The sequence below is a fragment of the Oryctolagus cuniculus genome, chromosome 14 (genome assembly GCF_964237555.1).
Source record: "Oryctolagus cuniculus chromosome 14, mOryCun1.1, whole genome shotgun sequence".
In the NCBI taxonomy this organism is placed as follows: Eukaryota; Metazoa; Chordata; class Mammalia; order Lagomorpha; family Leporidae; genus Oryctolagus; species Oryctolagus cuniculus.
This window is the reverse complement of record NC_091445.1, coordinates 49,476,536-49,491,850: the sequence shown is the minus strand read 5'-3', so window position 1 is coordinate 49,491,850 and position 15,315 is coordinate 49,476,536. Positions and strand designations below refer to the sequence as shown.

Genomic DNA, 15,315 nt, shown 5'->3' with positions numbered 1-15,315 from the left:
CATCAAAACCAGCCAGCTCAATGTGGAACTCATCACGCCCTACAGGTTCTGCCAAGAAATCTCACACAGGCTTTACCGGTTCTTCCAAGAAATATCACACAAGCTCCGTAGATTTGACTGAAAAATCTTCCAATTGCAGACATTGAACTTGGCATTTTATAAAACATTCAGCTTCCTGAAGGCATCAAGCTACTTCACAATAGCAGACCACCAAAACTATGCCTTCTTTCTTGGATAATAATAGTTTTCTCTTTTTTTCTTACCTAGTTAATATTTACACATTTTCCAAATTTCATGTACTATCTCTGCGTTACCAATGAAGTTTCTTTCATAATGTTTCAAACAACAAGTTAGACAAAGCATCAGTATTCATGATCAAACTGTTTTTTAGAACAGTGGCAATCTCTATTCAATTTTTGTAGATCAGGTTCATACAAACAGATACAGAGTAAATACTGATAAACATTCAATGAATATAGGGATGTATAATTGAATTCAAAGACTCAAAACTAAGTACCTGATTATGATATTAAAGTACAGTTATACTTCAAAATGTTTCAATTCCAACTCTTCCTACAATATAAAATGATAATATATATTTAATATCAAGTGGAGGAGTTGAATTCCAAATGTCAAGGATAACAGGATAGCACAATACATCTCATGGGAAATATGAGTTTTTTTTATTTTATTTTAATTTTTTTTGACAGGCAGAGTGGTCAGTGAGAGAGAGACAGAGAGAAAGGTCTTCCTTTTCTGTTGGTTCACTCCGCAATGGCCTCTGCAGCTGGCGCGCTGCGGCCGGCATACCATGCTGATCCGAAGCCAGGAGCCAGGTGCCTCTCCTGGTCTCCCATGGGGTGCAGGGCCCAAGGACTTGGGCCATCCTCCACTGCACTCCCTGGCCACAGCAGAGAGCTGGACTGGAAGAGGAGCAACCGGGACAGAATCCGGCGCCTAGACCTGGACTAGAACCCAGTGTGCCGGCGCTGCAGGTGGAGGATTAGCCTGTTGAGCCGTGGCACCGGCCTTGTTTTGTTTTTTTATGCTGGAACAAATCATGTGAAATGTGAAACATCTTAAAGATGTGTTAATTTAGCAAATACTTATATATCTATTTAGCAAATATTATTTTCTACATGCCAAGCACTATTTTAAGCAAATTAAAAATCTTCACTCATTTAATTTTTTGATAAGACTGTTATTTGTCCCCATTTGTTCACTTTTTAGCTTCATTTATTTGAAAGGAAGAGCATCACTAAGAGATAGAAAGAGAGAGAAAGAGATCAATTTTCCATCCACTGGTTCATTCCCCAAAGGACCACAATAGCCAGGGTTGGGACAGGCTGAAGCCAGGAACCAGGAAGTCCATTTGGGTCTTGCATATGGGTGGCAGGTAGGTAGGCACTTGAGCCATGCTCCATCACTTTCCCAGGACATTACGAGGAACTGGCATCAAAGTGGAACAGCAGGGACACAAACCACACTCTGATATGATATGCTGGATGTGGCTTAACTCACTGTGCCACAATACTGGCCCCATTTCATTTATCCCCATTTATCAATGAAGAATTGGTGAAGTAACTTGCTCAAGGTCAATCATCAAGCTCAGTTCTGCTCCAAAATAATCTGGCTCTAGGGTTCCACACCTGTGCTGTTAGTGCATTTTTTTTTTTTTTGCTGATATTGGATAGAATATTCTTCAATTATAATTGTGCTGTTAATATTTCCAAATTATAATAACTAGCAATATATAAGTTTACTATCATTTTGTAACCAAAAAATATTACCTTTTATTTATGTAGGACAGTAGTTCAGATACTGCTTAGTTGGGTCCACCATGGGTCAGGTGGACTGCATTCTAATTGTGAGGCCCAATAGAGGAATCTGTTTCAGAGCTCTCTTAGGATGTTGGTACCATTCAATCACGTCTGAGGGTTTCAGTTCCTTGGGTCTTTGCTTGCTATAAATCATGGGTTATGTTTATCTCCTACAAGCGGTCTGCATATAATAGCATTTGACGCCTCCCATCCTTAAAGCCCAATTTGAGAATTTTCATTGTCACAGATCCCTCTCATTTCTCTAATTGCTTCTTGCAGGAAGAGCTCAATCAACTCTCCTGATTAGATGAGGCCAAACAAGAATACTTCTCTTACAGTCAACCAATTTGGAAGTTTAATTGTTTTATTATTGTTGTGGAACTGAAAGAAAAACCGGCAAATTCAGGATTCTAGTTAAGAGTACAAGGCTCTTCCTTCAGCAACTGATACATCGAGCACACTAAAAGTTAGTAAGAATGTGGTTGACCCAAAAGACACTGTCACAGAACTTGATGCCATTGAGTATCTACAACAGAATACACATTTGCCAACACAGAGAGTTCTACAACATAAAGGATAAACATTTATGCAAGTGAGTAGAAATATCGGTTGAAAGATTGTTTGGTCCCCAAATGGAATGCAGAATTTTATAGAACCACCTGATTCTATTATAAACATAAATTTTATGTAAATAAAGAGACACTGGGAAAAGGGGGCTGAACAAAGAGATAATTAAAACAAGTGCTGTCTCTACTACTAAAGTAAAATAAATTGTGTAAAAGCACTAAATTTTAGCTGGAAAAGACATTGCCCCCACTAGGAACAGGCTGTCAGTTTTTTACCATTGCATACATGTGCTGGAATTAGACAATTAAATTAATAGATGGTAAATGGTGTAAGCAAGATTTCTCACTGTTGGAATCGAAGTTCACAGATCAGGGAGAAAGGTATGTGATATTAGATTAGAATTGGAGGGCCGGCGCTGTGGTATAGCATGTAAAGCTGCTGCCCTGCAGTGCCAGAATCCCATATGGGCACTGGTTCTACTCCTGGCTGCTCCTCTTCCAATCCCTCTCTCTGCTGTGGCCTCAGAAAGCAGTAAAGGATGGCCCAGTGCTTGGGCCCCTGAACCCACGTGGGAGACCCGGAAGAAGCTCCTGGCTCCTGGCTTTGGATCCACACAGCTCTGGCCGTTGTGTCCATTTGGGGAGTGAGCTGGCAGATAGAGGACCTTTTTCTCTGTCTGTCCTGCTGACTGGCTCTAACTTTACCTCTCAAATAAATAAATAAAATCTTAGGAAAAAAAAAAAGAATAGAATTGGAGATATCAGGATAATTCAAACAGATTATGGATAATGGAATTAAAATGTTAATTTTGGTTGGCTTTCTTGACAATGCATTTTTTTATAGCATGCATTTTCCATAAACTTTTTAAAATGTCTTTGTATACACCTCTGGAATCAATACAACACTGAAGAATACAATTTTTTCATCAAGAAATGTTTCTTTGTGTTCCTCAGTAATCTTTTCCTCACTCCAGTCTATATTTGGGCAGCCACATGACTCCATCAAGAAACAAGAGTGAGAAGGAAATTTCTCATATACATTGTTGAAATTTTATGGTTGTTCATTTTTAGAAACATTTTAGAATTTTCTTTTTTATACCTTTGTAACATACAACACAGACATACTAGTTTTATATTCTTACCGGTACTATTAATACACTAGTCTTAGTGTATCTATAATCTTACTTTACACAGTTCCAGTTTCCTACAGTCAACTGTGGTCTGAAAATGTTAATCTTTATTGGAGTTGTTCTATTTTATCCTGATATGTCATTATTGATTTCTTATAGTACCAAAATTTTAAACTTTGTCATGTGTAATCATATATAACAAAACTCCCTGTCTCAACACAACTGTGGTTTCAGTCATCCATGGCAGATATTGGAGACTATGACTCATAGATAAGGGGCTGTATTTTAACATGTTAAGAAACTGCTTTGTGTCTGGACTTTCCTTTGAACTTCCAAGACCATATAAATATTTACAGCTTTCTATGTTGTTTGGTTTTTACTGTTTTTTTCTAATGATTTATTTAATTATTTGAAAGTCAGAGTTACACAGAGAGAGAAAGAGAGGCAGAGAGAGAGAGAGAGAGAGAGAGGTCTTCCATCCTCAGGTTCAGTTGGCCCAAATTGACCTTAATTGCTGCAACTGGCCACAACAGTAAGAGATATGCCAATCTGAAGCCAGGAGCCAGGAGCTTTTACTGGGTCTTTCATGTCGGTGCAGGGGCCCGAGGACTTGGGCCATATTCCACTGCTTTCCCAGGCCATAGCAGAGAGTTGGATTGTAGGTGGAGCAGCCGGGACTTGAACCAGCACCCATATGGGATGCTGACACTGAAGGCAGTGGTTCAACTCCATGTACCAAGCATTGGCTCCAGAGTTTTTCCTCTTTTTTTTTTTTTTTTTTTTTGACAGGCAGAATTAGACAGTGAGAGAGAGAGAGAGACAGAGAGAAAGGTCTTCCTTTTTCCGTTGGTTCACCCTCCAATGGCCACTGTGGCTGGCACACCACGCTGATCCGAAGCCAGGAGCCAGGTGCTTCTCCTGCTCTCCCATGCGGGTGCAGGGCCCAAGCACTTGGGCCACCCTCTACTGCACTCCCGGGCCACAGCAGAGAGCTGGACCGGAAGAGGAGCAACCGGGACAGAATCTGGCCCACTGACCTGGACTAGAACCCAGGGTACCGGCACTAGAACCCGGGGTGCTGGCGCCGCAGATGGAGGATTAGTCTATTGAGCCACGGCACCAGCAGAGTTCTTCCTCTTGTTCTATCTCTGAACTGTCTCTCACTTCCAAAGTTTTCAAGAAAGCTTATGGTGGAAAACACTCTAGGTAACTCAAACTTCCATAAATAGCATATGTGAGAAAGTATTAAACTCCTTCCTAAATTTAGGATTATTTGTCATGCAATGACTAAAATTCATTTAGATCACCTAAAAGTATTTCAGATTTGTCTATAGTACTCGATATTGGTTTTAAGCAATGTTCTAAAATGTGGATTTAATTTATCTCATTTATTTTAGCTTCCATTTGTCTCATAAAAATCTCCACTCATCATTTCTACTTATTTCTCCTTTGAAAAATCAATTTCCAGGTCCTCTCTTTATAATTCTGTCTAAAATTCATCCTATGTTAGGTTTCAAGAAGGGTTTTTCAAAGGCATGTAGGCAATTGTCACCTGCATTGTGGTAGAATTAGCATCCCTCGTCTCTACCACTAGATGCCAGTAGCACATCCTCTCCCTCTCAGTTATGATTAAGAGAAAGGTCTGTGGACATTGACAAATGTACACAGATTGGAAGGAAGACTCTGAAGCTAAGATTCTGCTTTTGAGGGTCTTTGGGTTAGGGTGCATCAACTAAAGTAAAAGAGCTGTAAGTCAAAATACCCTGACAAAAATTCCCATAACATTCTCCACCTCAAGTACAATATACTTACTATGATACATATTTACACATGTGAGTGATTTATATATACATATGCATATGTGCTTGAATATTTATGTGCTAAGTAGTTTGTTCTCATGAACATCAAGTTTAAGGAATTCCTAAATTATTCTAATGAAAAGATCTAAGGAAAATTCTGTATTTTGAATTTTACATATGAAGTCACAATACCATTAAGACAATTATGAAATGCATGTCAGTAATAGGATATTGAGCCAAGCATTCAAAATAGTCACTACCTTCTTATAATGTCTACGCCAGTTTCCCTTAATAGCAATCCTTATAATAGACTTTAAAATTTGATTACTAATGTGAAAGTGTTTGTTGTAATCTCAGCAAATATTCAATCCAGAGGAATTTATCTCAATATCTGTCAATATTTAGGGATAGTTTCAGTTACTATTGTGGGGCATGGAACAAGCAAATTATAACTAGTACATAGAGGCCAAGGATACCAAGCATACAAGACCAAGAGTCCAACATCAAAATTATCATGTCTAAAATATCAAGAGTGGCAAAGCTGAGACTATGGCTAACATTATATCACACCTTAATCTTTTCATTGATGTACTAGTCATGCAGTTCTACATTTTCCCTTAAACAATAATAGCCCACCTGCCTGGAATGGTTAATCTACCTGGAAAATAAAGAATTAGACAAAACTCAACTGAATATTTTAGGTATGTAAAATAATTTATAAATAAAACAAGTTTAAGGTCAAAATATCTAGTAAATTCTTTGCACTTATATTATCAAATGGAAATAATCTGAAGACTGTGACTAATAGATAATCTTTGTCTTAATCTATTTATTATGAGCAGCAAGTCTAGACTATGTCTAGTAATAGCTAACAGAATAAGATTTACAAACTCCAGTAAGACATTTTTCATGCCAATGTCATTTTAGAATAAATTGATGGTCTCTGAAACTTAATTTAGTTGGGTCTCTTCTGATCATATTTATAGTTTTACAGACTGTCATGTTCAATGCAATTATATTATATATTACAAGAAAGATGCCAGGTTTAAAGTAAGAAATCTACTTTAAATTCTCTGATATTCAGAAATCTCTATGAACATGTGCTGGGCTACAGATTTTAATCAAAAGTTTTTACTTAATAAAGCACTTGATCCCAACAGTAAACTTATCAACCCAAATGTCCACATTTCACTTATGCATTTCCTAGAGCACATCTGCCAGAGTAATTATATATAGTCTCTCACATGCAATTTAATATTGGATGAAAAGTTTCAACCATGAACGACACTATATAGAGGTACAGAAGCATGCTTTTTATTTTATTGTCAAAAAGTTCATATTTTACAAATTTATAAATAAATCTAGATAAGGGTATCTTGGATCATTACAAACAATGGATTTCCAGTTTTTGATATTTATAATGACACAATTCATATTTAATAAATAACTTTTACATAATCAAAGGAAATAATTTGGCAGCCTGTAATTGGAGAAAGGATAAGAAGGAATGTGATAATGACAGTACATAGTCAGTATGGTTCAAATTATGCCACAGTCTTTAGTATATGTCAACTACTCTATTTAAGGGTGAATGCAACTTGACCTGGACCAATTTTTTTAATATTTATTTATTTGAAAGGCAGAGCTACAGAGGGGCAAGGGCAGAGAGGGAGAGAGAGAGGTCTACCATATGATGGTTCACTCCCCAAACAGCCACAATAGCCAGAACTGGGCAGATCCAAAGCCACGAGCTAGGAGCTTCCGAAGGTTTCCCACGCGGGTGCAAAAGCCCAAGCACTTGAGCCATCTTCCACTGCGTTCCCAGGCCACAGCAGAGAGCTGGACCAGAAGCGGAGCATCCGGGACTCAAACCAGTGCCCATATGTGATGAGGCAGGCAATGGGCTTTCCCACCACACCACAGCATTTGCCCAGACAATTTGTTTTTTTTTTTTTAATAAGTTTTCTTTATTCTCTTTTGCCCATGTTGAATATAAATATTATCAAGCTTTACATTAAGTAAAACAGTCATTCAGTATGTAAGTAGGTATAAGATTTGCTTTGTTTTAACTCAATAAATAATTTCTTGATAGAGTTAGAACAGTGCACTGGGGCCAGCATTGTGATATAACAGGTAAATCCACTGCATTTTATGCTGGCATCCCATATGGGCACCAGTTCAAGTCCTAGCTGTTCTATTTTTTTTTAATATTTATTATTTATTTGAAAGAGTTACAGAGAGAGAGAGAGAGAGAAATAGGGATAGAGATAGAGGGAGAGGATAGAGAAAGAAAGAGACAAAGACACACAGAGAGATCTTCCATATGCTGGTTCATTCTTTGAGTGGCTGCAATGGCCAAAGATGGGCCAGGCTGAAGCCAGGAGCCAGGAACTTCATTCAAGTCTCCCATGTGGGTGGAGGGGGCCCATGCAATTGTGTCACATTTTCTGCTTTTCCCAGGCGAGGTGAAGAAGCTTGGACAAGTACCAGCACACATATGGGATGCTGGCATTACAGGCGGTAGCTTTATCCACTACGCCACAATGCTGGCCCCTGCTTCACTTCTGATAGAGTTCCCTGCTTATGGCCTGAGAAAAGCAGCCAAAGATGGCTTGATTGTTTGAGCTTCTGCCACCCACATGGGAGACCTGGAAGAAGCTCCTGGCTCTTGGCTTCAGCTTGGTCAAGCCCGGCCTTCACAGCCATCTGGGGAGTAAATCCAACAGATGGAAGATCTCTCTCTCTCTCTCTCTCACACACACTGTCTCTCCCCTCTATTTCTGTAACTCTATCAAAAAATAATTAAATCTTTAAAAACAAACAAGCAAAAAACAACATGGCCATTAAAGATATAGGATTCGATGCCAAAGATGAAGGAAAGAGAACTATTTACACATTATTACTTTAATATGACTTTTGGAAAAAAAGTAAAGGAACATTTTTTAATCAACTATACTCTTTAAAATACAAGGGCAATATAATGAATATTTATACCCACAGAATTATCCACTCAGAGTTCATGATCCTAAATCAATTGAAGTAGAGCCACTATTTATAAAAATTATAAGGTAATTACAGAGTGTAGGTGGGTTACTTTTATTTTAACATTTTTCTCTATTATCAATGTTTCGCACATGAATGGTATTTTATTTTAATTTATCAGCAAGTGTAGAAAAAATAAAGATCAATTCATATCATGTTCAACAACATTTTTTCTTTCATTCAGTACCAATTATATGAACTTTGAAAGAAAATACTTTTGTATGACTCCTTATATTTTTCATAAACTGCTAATAAAATAAATCATAATTTTGTGTATATGAGAATATTTGGATACAAACAAACTCTAAAAGTCAATATTGACTCTATTCTGTGATCATCTGTTACTGATCCCAGAAATGTGTTTGGAGGACTATATAGCCACTAAAATTTATTACAAAATGTAAATATACATAAACATTGATACAATAGTGGAAATAAATATCTTTCCTACATAAGCAGCTCTCTGTCCTAAACATGTACTCAATTCCAGTAAATGCATTTTTTTCTATGATTCATTAAATCTACAGAGAAGAATTAATGGAGTTGCATTGACTGTGTGATGGTATAACCTAGTTAATTATCTTAGGTATCAGAGGATTGCATTTAATTAATGTTGCCAAATATTTTCCATACTGATTTGTTTTGCTACCTGTTACATAAAAGGATAAATTATTCAAGCCTAAAATCTATTTTAATCATATTATCTTTATTTGCATTTGGGAAATTTCATCATTATTTCATACACAAAAATAAAATGGATTGTGCTAAGAGCCCTGAAAAGAAAAAAGCTAAAATCTCTTTTCAATTTATTGCCAAAGATGGATATATATAAAATAAAATCTGAGCCAAAGCTTTCAAAACTAAACTGCTGTCATTAAAGCAGATGAGTGTTCTCATTCAAGGGGAAAAGACAGGGAGAAGTGAGGAAACTCAAACATAGCATTCGACATTCCACTCCATTCCAAAACTTCCACCTGGAAAGGAGTGGCTTTACAGACAAGTGCCACGGTAGAACCATGAGATGACATAAAACCAGAGAAAAATATAAATCTTCATAGAAAGTTCTACTTTTATCTTCATACATTTTTCTCAGAAGAATTTACATGAGACATTATTAAATTTTTTACTCATAGGAATAATTACAGCATTTGATTTAGAAGGAAATCAATACAAAATTTCCTCTTAAAAAATGCATAAGCACCCTGAACATTTTATGGGTAATTTGTGTCATTCATTACACAGGAGAACTATATGCTTAATATAGTTAAGAAGAAAAAATCAAAAGACTTCCACTGGATATATTTGTTGTATAATTTAGTTATAATTGTAATTTACATACTCTTTTTTGAAATTCTTGTATCCATCTGTCTAGTATGCCACCTGACTTTTGTCTGGTGCGGTATAAAAACACATGCTTTCAAACAGGATTTATATGTGATCAGGTTTTTTACTGTCAATTTCTCAAGGCCATACCCAACTTAATAGATTTTTTTAAAGAAATCTTATTCTTAGATATTAAAAAAAAGTGAATAAGGAAAATGATCATATAAAGATAATGCGGAGCACAGGAAAAATAAAATAATATATTTAAAACATGTACATAGTCTTCTGTGGCCCAGGAGTGCAGTGGAGGATGGCCCAAATGCTTGGGCCCTGCACCCCAAGGGAGACCAGGAGAGGCACCTGGCTCCTGGCTTCGGATCAGCGCGGTGCGCCAGCCGCAGTGCGCCAGCCGCAGCGGCCATTGGAGGGTGAACCAATGGCAAAGGAAGACCTTTCTCTCTGTCTCTCTCTCACTGTCCACTCTGCCTGTCAAAACAAACAAACAAACAAACAAAAACAAAAACAATGTACATAGTGACAAGCATACAGTTGGTAAAAACTTCCATCTACTGGTTCACTCCCAAAATGGCCACAACAGCAAAACTGGGCCAGGCGAAAGCCAGGAGCGAGAGCTTCTTTTTGGGTTTCCCACGTGGGTGCTAGAGCCCAAGGACTTAGGCCATCTGCTGCTGCTTTCCCAGGCACATTAGCAGGGAGCTGCATAGGAAGTGGAGCCGCCTGGACTGGAACTGGCGCCCATAAGGGATGCCGGCAGTGCAGGCGGAGGTTTAATCTATGCCACAGTGCCAGTGGCAGGTACCATATTTTCTAATACTGTTGAAAACAGGCCGGCGCCGCGGCTCACTAGGCTAATCCTCCGCCTTGCGGCGCCGGCACACCGGGTTCTAGTCCCGGTCGGGGTGCCGGATTCTGTCCCGGTTGCCCCTCTTCCAGGGCCAGCTCTCTGCTGTGGCCAGGGAGTGCAGTGGAGGATGGCCCAGGTGCTTGGGCCCTGCACCCCATGGGAGACCAGGAAAAGCACCTGGCTCCTGGCTCCTGCCATCGGATCAGCGCGGTGCGCCGGCCGCAGCGCGCCGGTGGCGGCGGCGGCCATTGGAGGGTGAACCAACGGCAAAGGAAGACCTTTCTCTCTGTCTCTCTCTCTCACTGTCCACTCTGCCTGTCAAAAAAAAAAAAAAAAAAAAAAAAAGATATCTAATACTGTTGAAAACAATTATATACAATAAGGCATCAAATAATTCCCAGCTGGTATGGTAAACCCCGCTTGGATCTTTTTTAATAGAAATGTCATTTGTAAGTGAATATAATATGAAGTCCCACATCACTTTTTTTTTTTTTTTTTTGTCAAAGGCTATCTCCTTTAAAACCATCATCCTTAAATATTTTATTCAAAAAGACTTTAGAATTATGAACAATTTTCAGTGCATTAAAACTTCAGAAACATTATCTTCACAATAAAAGTTAACAGGCTTATACCTACTGATATTTGACACCTCTTAGAGAAATCCTGGCAGGCAAATTATTGTGTAAAATTATGTAATTTGCTACAGATCAAATACCTTTAGAGTGTAGCAGCAGTCAATAAACAGAACAGACAATAATTGTCACAGTCATACACAGTTTTGTAAGAAATGATTCTTTGACTTCCCCATGTGTCTCTGGTAAGACATCTAATCAAAAATGAATGACAGAAAAAAAAAAAAAACAGTTAATTAAAAGCAGAGTTTAGATTACAATTTGACCACAATGAGGGATTGTTTGGAATGAGGATCATCAAGATATCATGGTGCACGGCATTTATTTCCAATGACTCCACCTTCAACTTTACCCCACCTTAAATTTTAGCACACTTTCTGATAAGTTCTGATGACTATGTATACCACCGTATGTCCGGTATAAGTACCAGCCGGTAATTATTTATTTTATTTATATTTTTTAAAGATTTATTTATTTATTCAAAAGACAGAGTTACACAGAGAGAGAAGGAGTAGCAGAGAGAGAGAGAGAGAGAGGTCTTCCATCTGCTGGTACACTCCCCAGTTGGCAGCAATGGCCAGAGCTGTGCCGAGCCGAAGCCAGGAGACAGCAGCTTCATCCAGATCTTCCACAAGGGTACAGGGGTCCAAGGACTCAGGCCATCTTCTTCTGCTTCCCCAGGCCATAGCAGAGAGTTATATTGGAAGTGGGGCAGCCAGGGCTTGAATGGGCACCCATACGGGATGCCAGCTCTGTAGGCAGCGGCTTTACCGGTTACGAAACAGTGATGGCCCCAGCCAGCCAGTAATTATTAAAATCTTTCTAAACTCCAAAGATAAGATCAAAAGAAACACAGTTTAGAAAATTTAGTTGTGGCATAGCATGAAATCTCTTCTACCTCAATAGAGCAGCCACTTGAACGTTGATGTCGTTCTGCTTTCTACTTCCCTGTCCAACTGAATAAAAGGGCACAGTCGTGGAGGTTTGACCTCCATGGAACTGGTGACTTCATCAATCTGCATAGCTATTGAGACAGGTTTGCTGAATCCACTCAGGTCTGTGGTCCATTTTCCACACGCCTTTGTATAGCCAAAGTACTGATTTGGCTGAAAATTAACACAAAAGTAAACGTGTCATCATTTGAGTTCTGATTCTCTCATGACTTTAAACTGGAGCATGCTTTTGTGATATGGTCAAGTTCAAAAGTCCAGCAAGCTTGTCCATCACTTTGACATCCCTACTGATTCTCTCTTTTCCATCATTTACACTATGTCTTCTCACTCTCCAACTGTAACAGGAGAAATGTTATCCATAAAACTATAATATTAACTAAGAAAGTCCTGAAATGTTGCAGTGTGCAAACACATTGAGGGTGGTATTAACCTCTTACCACCATCAATATAACCTAAGCAGCTCTACATTCTTCTGTATGACTTAGGAAAGTATGTTTCTTACTTCTTTTGTTGTGTACCAGATGGGATATCTATTAGTACTCTTTTGTCAAAGAGAACACAGCAAAATATCCTGCTGTTAGTAGCAGGTCATTTCAGTATTCATCTGCATTTATACTGGTCATATTGCTATTCCAATTTATGAAATGGCAATACATCAAAATGCTACGGTCATTTGAGAATTCCTTATTTCTTGGTATCTAACTTATGCATTTGTCCTGATATTTTTTTTTCTTTGACCAGTACTGCTTAAGTATAACTCAACCAAGAAACTCTGTGATAGATCCACATTGTCTCCACTGTATACATATATTCAACATACCAAAAAACAGGTTCTTAACAGAGCATGTACAATAGGTCATTCTTTTCACTTTTAATAACTATAATGAAGAATAGCTTTAGAAAAGCTGTTACTAAGTTGCCCAATATTTCAGCAGTATATATCCAAAAATAGCTATAGGTATGTATATGCATTGAATAGAGGATTATAATTCAATATTCAAACTAAAAATATCATCTAATCAGTAATGTACATAATAAACAGACCTGCTTATCCAAAAATTACCTGAAATGATAAATAATTTTGTGTGTTGTTGAAAAGGAATATGGTATTACCTGTAAAATATACTCACAAAACTGTTCAGATAATTAAAATTAGCATAAAATATTATTTATATTATATCAATTAATGTTCAAAGGCTTTATTCATTTTACATAAAAAACTCATTGTAGTTTTTGTTTACATGTAAATAACAATATTGGAAAATATAATTAAATGGTTTCATGCATATCTAGTATCTGACTACAGCATATATTTCATAATTATTTCTATCTATAGATGCAACTTTTGAATGAGGTATTCCATTAAATTATGAATATTAAACTGATAAACGAATTATTAAGATATGTCTTTTCTAGAAATATTTATAAATTGGAAACAAAGATTTAACTATAACAGCTTAAAAAGGAAGGATTCTCCTTCATTTACTTACAAGAATTCTACAAATTGCCCATCTATTATCAGTATGTAGATTTCACATTTTCATCAGGAATCAAATATACTATATCTCCTTTTCACTAACTTCTATATATTACTTTTATTTTCAAGGTAACTTTTCAAATCTATTCCTCATGTTTGTATTGTAGGTTACCATAAAAAAAGTGGCAGAATTTTTACAAATTGTATCTCCCTGCTTATTCAACTGTATTTAAAGAGGCACACAAGAATTTGCACAGAGCTTATCTTAACAAATTTGCAACAAAAATCAAGACATAAAAGGAAATACGGTGATGTTCTTAGCTAAAATTGAGATTCTTTCACTACGAATGGGACCATGAACAACGAAAGATTAATAGCCATCTCTGAAGGCATATGCAATAAATCATAGAATTAAATCTTTAAGCAATATGATAAGCCCATGGAATATTAACAGGCAAAAGGAGAAAGATTTGAAAGTTTCAATGAAGGAATAAGATATGATTTGTTAGTGGATACTTTGTGATACTAGCAGACTAATTAATCTAAAAAAGACTGAATTTTTAAATAATTACACACAATATGATTACAACATTCCATTTTGGAGTATTTACTTTCTCTACAGATGTATGATTAGAAAACAGAAATTTACATTTTTATTAACAAGACTCAGTCTAGAAGTATGACAGATGTAAGTATAAAGAAAAACAAGTAATAAATAAAACAGAAACAGTACAGTTATATATTATTATAAGGACATGCAGACATAATAATATATGTTATATTATTAATAATAAATGTTTTATAGTTCAATAATACATAGAAACTTACCTTCCCATTAATGCTAAAGTCAATAAAATTATAGAAATAGTGAGTAAGCAGTTAGAGATGAAAATGTGAACGCTATAATTATTATTTGAAAAGCTATCCAAAACTGGTCTTGGGAAGCTACTCCTGCTGATAACCTGATATAAGCTTACTCAGGATTCTTCAAAACTCTATCACTGAATAGCAGCCAGTTCTTAACTTTACTGCATTTGTGGACTTCTCTCTACGAGAAGATAAAGTAAGTAGTTGAGGAATATTGATCTAGATTCCTTCCAGAAAACTCATCAGTCTAATAGACAACACCTCCCTCTACACAGTAAACAAGTGAAAGATAGAGTCCATAGTGTTATTCTTGGGAAAGCATTCTGGAAAGACAGACTTTTACAATCCGTTTTGTGCAGTTCATTCTTGAACTTACAGCAGTGGAAACAGGGGGTCCTCATAAAGTTCACGGGAACTGTATGCTATGACATTACTGTGAACTGATTCCAAAGCAATTTTTCAATAAAATAAACTCATATTAACTTGCAATAACATGCTTTAACAGGATTTAGTTTGAGGTGCCAAAAAGCATAAACCAACTATTTCAAAAGAGCCCATATCAGGCCGGCGCCACGGCTCACTAGGCTAATCCTCCGCCTTGTGGCGCCGGCACACCAGGTTCTAGTCCCAGTCGGGGCACCGGATTCTATCCCGGTTGCCCCTCTTCCAGGCCAGCTCTCTGCTGTGGCCAAGGAGTGCAGTGGAGGATGGCCCAAGTGCTTGGGTCCTGCACCACATGGGAGACCAGGAGAAGCACCTGGCTTATCTTAACAAATATTTTAAGCTCACTCATTTTCCTTCAGACCATAATGTAAAAAAGACTGCCTGGATGTGACCGAGT

The 15,315-nt window shown here is 37.3% G+C and overlaps 1 long non-coding RNA gene across 1 annotated transcript in view; it reads left to right on the top strand.

The window, feature by feature from the left end:
• The window catches only part of LOC127492838 (uncharacterized), a 95,965-nt gene extending 81,642 nt beyond the window's left edge, over window positions 1-14,323 (top strand). Inside the window, exons 7-8 of the long non-coding RNA XR_011382142.1 lie at window positions 2,100-2,412; window positions 13,775-14,323. This is a non-coding gene — a long non-coding RNA (uncharacterized lncRNA). The remainder of the gene's footprint in view (window positions 1-2,099; window positions 2,413-13,774) is intronic.
• The last annotated feature ends 992 nt before the right edge of the window (window positions 14,324-15,315 follow it).